The sequence below is a fragment of the Vespa velutina genome, chromosome 1 (genome assembly GCF_912470025.1).
Source record: "Vespa velutina chromosome 1, iVesVel2.1, whole genome shotgun sequence".
Taxonomy (NCBI): domain Eukaryota; kingdom Metazoa; phylum Arthropoda; class Insecta; order Hymenoptera; family Vespidae; genus Vespa; species Vespa velutina.
This window is the reverse complement of record NC_062188.1, coordinates 6,097,510-6,102,509: the sequence shown is the minus strand read 5'-3', so window position 1 is coordinate 6,102,509 and position 5,000 is coordinate 6,097,510.

The following is a 5,000-nucleotide window of genomic DNA, read 5'->3' as shown; positions in this document are numbered from 1 at the left end:
AATCAATTGAAGCTATCCAACATTGTTAATGTGAATTTATTTTATTAATGATGTAATAATAAAATGCTTTCTTTTTTATGTTTGCAATTTGTTAAAAGGAAAACTTTGAAAAAATACGGTTATACAGAAAGAAAAATTCGACGACGATATTCAATTTACATATGTCGTTTTACGAAAGAACATTGTCAAACACACGATCGATGGTCGAATTTTTTAACAATTTGCGAACGTGACGATACTTGAAAAAAAAAAAAACCAGAAATAAACAAATAAATACAAAATTGAATTGTCGATAATGCAATAATAATAATAATACTAATAATAATAATAATAATAATAATAATAATAATAATAATAATAATAATAATAATAATAAATAAATAAATAAATAAATAAATAAATAAATAAAAAATAAAATGTTTGTTTCGCAATTTGTTAAAAAGGGAAGAAAATTTTGAAAAGTATTAAATTAAAGGAAAAAAATTCAACTGCGACGAGATCGATTTACATATATCGTTTTACGAAAGAACACGGTCGATAAGCCAAAGGATAAGAGTTTATGAGGGAAAAAAAAAAGCAACAAAAAGAAACAAAAAAAAAAACAAAACAAAAAGAAAACAAAAACAAAAAAAAAAGAAAGAAAGAAAAACGAAAAACGAAAAAGAGAAGAAAAAAATTCGATAATAGCATTTTCGCAAGACTGATGATACATGTGTGTTATGCACTCGAATATATTTAATGAAAAACGGAGAAACGTTATAATAAAATTAATTAAGTAACCACTTCTTTTTTGTGCGAACAAAATAATTGGTAATAACAATTTGCATGTAAAAAAAAAAAAAAAAAAAAAAAAAAAAAAAAAAAAAAAAACATGTACATTCGAGGATATCGATGTGTTTTTTGGTATAAACTTTGTGTAAATATTAATACGAAAGAGAAATTTCTTCATCTTTCAAAACGCGAAGCGTTTAACGTGTACGTTTATATATATATGTGTGTGTATGTGTGTATGTGTGTGTGTGTGTATGTGTGTGTGTATGTGCGTGTGTGCGTGTGTATGTGCGTGTGTGCGTGTTTATTATTTTTTTTCCTTTTTTATCATTTTTATTTTTTTTCATACTTTTTTTTTTTTTTCTTTTTTTTTTCATGACAAAAACTCTCAATAATCGCTAATCAATTTCAATCGAAAATGTCGATCGATCGTGCGTATTCGCAGGGCCGCATTTATAGTTTCGGATGCCCTAGGCGCAACATCACAATGAGGCCTCAATAGTACAAATCTATTTTGATTAATCAAATTCTTACGATTTTTGTTGTTATTATTATCATTATTATTATTATTATTATTACTATTATTATTGTTGTTGTTGTTATTGTTATTGCTACTGTTATTGTTATAATCGTTCTCGTCGTTCGTCGTTGCTTTTCTTCTCTCTCTTTTTAGCAAATATACTAGGCTGTTCTTTTTTTATATTGTTGTTTATGCAACGTGTAAATTGTCTCAAACAATGGAGCCCCAGATTGCGCCTAACACGTCTCATTGTAAATGCAGCACTGTGTATCCGACATAATTTTTATAATTAGATACATACATATATATATATATATATATTTATTTATTAATTTATTTAATTTATTTAATTCAATTAATTTAATTAATTTACTTTTTCTGAAAAACCGTAGAAGACATTGTGCGAAAATAAATTTTTAACATTTCGACGCCGATACCATAACCTCACTTTTTTTTTCCTACTTCGCGATCGCGAACCGTTGATGACGACGAAAGAAAAAAAAATTATCAGAAAAGAAACAAAAGGAAAAAGAAAAAAGAGAAATCGTTAACTCCACAGTTCCAAGAAGGAGAAAAGAAATAAAAAAAGGGGGGAGGGGGAAAAAAAAGAAGAATAATCTTTCGAATCGATTTTCTTGTTTTTTTACAATGAATTCACATACCATAAGTACATAGTTAAATAAATACGTAATGCATAAATATTTCGGCGTTCGAATGTTAAAAATAAAAGAAACGTATGTAACGAATGCATATACATATACATATGTATATGTATATATAAATATATATATATATACATATACATATATACATATATATACACATCTATATAATGTCGGCAAAATATTGTGTACTTAGTATTGATGTCTGCAAAGTAGAGTGAACAATCTCAATGAAATAGAAAAGAGAAAGAGAGAGAGAGAGAGAGAGAAAAAGCAAAACTCGAAAAATATCTTCCAATAAGACGTAATTATAACGATTATTAATTATAAATTCATCCAATAATTTGACATTGAACGACTTTTGAACGATTTTTTCTTCGTTTTTTTCCCTCTCTTTTTTTTCTCTCTTCTGTTATTATCGTCATTTCAGTCGATATAACTATTTCTCGAGGAGAAAGAAGACGAAGAAGAAGAAAAACAAAAAAAAAAACGAAAAAAAAAACACCAGAGAAAAGAAAAGAAAAGCGAAGGGAGAAGAAGACGTTCGATCGTTACGATGCAGACACACGGAAGATGTTAGGGAGAATCTTTTCGTCGTATTTTTACGGGTACCGAGAAAACGAGGAGATGGGCGAAAAAAAAAACAAAAAGAAGAAAAAAAAACACAAAAAAGAACGAGGAGAACAGAGAAACTAAAAAGATGAAGGAACAAGAAACAAAAAAGATACAAAAAAATAGGGAAAAAAAAAAAAAAAAAGAAAACGAAAACTAACCTTCACGACCAACGTGTGCGTTTAATAAAATGTGACACGTCAAAAAGCGAAAAATAATAGATTCAAAATAACGAAGAAACTCTTGATATCGTTTTACGTTGTTGTAAATACATAAATACATATATACATTCGTACATACATACATACATACATACATCATACATACATACATCATACATACATACATCATACATACATACATACATACATACATACATACATACGTACATAATACAACATGCATAAAAACGAACGTCGATAATCTGTCCCAGCGCAATGACACACAACGCTTGAAAGCAATTTTTTTCCCCGAGTATCCGCAACGATTCGCAATAATTCTACACGAGAGTATAATTCGTAATAAATGAAAATTATGGATATATATATACATATATTAATGTATGTATATATATATATATATGTGTATATATATATATATATATATATATACATTACCAATCGTATTACTTATCTATCACCGATTTCACAAACGTTCCATTACAATCCTTCGATCCTTCGATCCGTCAATCCGTCGATCCCTCGATGCATTCTAATACGTTGTGACGAAATAAATAATTAATATTACTAATACAATAAGTCTTACGAAAGATGTGATAGATAACGTTTATGTACTTTGGGTTTAAAAAGAGGAAAGAAACAGCAGAAACAAAAAAAAAAAAAAAGGAAGAAAAGGAAAAAAAGAAAGATGATAATAATAAAGGAAAAAAAAATCCTATAACGACGTTAGAAATCAACGAATAAAAAAATTGAATGATGTATTTCGTAATTTATTAACGATTTTATCGATATTAACGATTCTTTCGATATCTGCCTCAAGAGATTTTCTAACTTACTCGTTGGATATTACACGAACGAGAAGTGGCGGTACCAGTGGCGATAACAGTAAGTAATAAAAACGAAAGTAACATTCTCTGGTAGTAGATTCGTAAGATATTCTTCGTTGATAATAAAATATAGAGATATAAACGATATCTATTTTATCGACAGATATTATATCATGTCGCAATAACGTTCAGGACAAAACTAAACGCATATAAAATATCTCTGTCGAAAGTATTGAAGTAAAAATTAAAGGAAAGAAAGAAGAAAAGAGAAAAAAAATAAAAGAAAAAAAAAAAAAACAGAAAAAAAGAAAAAGAGAAACAAAAGGGTGAGAAAAACAAAAGAAAAGGGAAAATATTTGAATATTATATCGTATACGTATATTGATTGTATAAAGATACGTAATAAAATATTCGCGATCATTACGTATTATTATCTGATAATATGTTAATATTATAAATGAATCTTTGATAAACAATAAAATGATACAAATCATAAATCTTTTTAATATAATTGCGTACGATCGATCACAGCTGCAATACGTTTCTATTGCTCAACGAAAGTAAATTGTGGAAAGAACGACATAGAGAACGTGATTGTCCTCGATGATGGATGAACAATTAAAGGTTAAAGTTGACGATTACATAGACGCGTTACTAAAAGAACTCACTTTCTATAAAGCCTAAGTCGATGAACGTTGGATAGAAGCTCTTTCTCTTTCTCTTTCTCTTTCTCTCTTCCTCTCTTTCTCTCTCTCTCTCTCTCTCTCTCTCTCTCTCTCTCTCTCTTTCTTTCTCTTTTTCTTTTATTTATTTTAAAGATCATCGTATATACTCATTGAATACTTTGAATAGATTAAAACGTTACAAACTATCTTTAAGTTCTTTCTCATTGCAACCGCAATTCATGATGAAACAGCCTTTACTGATTCGCTCGCTGAGTAATGGCGCGAGCGATTAATCGAATTCGTTGCAAAGCTCGAACGAGCGTGAAAAACCGAATCGTTTACATCTCATCGACGATTGGCTAAAGAGAATTCCCGAAGTTAGATAACAACGGCATCAAGCCCTCCCCTCTTTTTCTCATTCTCTCCCCCTTTTTCATCTTCCCCCTCTATCGTTCTCTCTCTCTCTCTCTCTTTCTCTTTTTCTCCTTAGAGACTATCTCTTTACCTCTTACATGTCATAATTTAAATAGCAAAAGGTTTCATTTCTCTTTTCTTGTATATTATTTATAAAAAAAAATATATATACATAATTGTGTATATGTATATATAATTATATGATATATAATATATATTACATATATACATTATTATATATATACATATATAATTATATATGTATAATATATATATAATTAATATACATATACTTATACTAATTATATATACGTATATTAATATATATATATATATATATATATATTAAT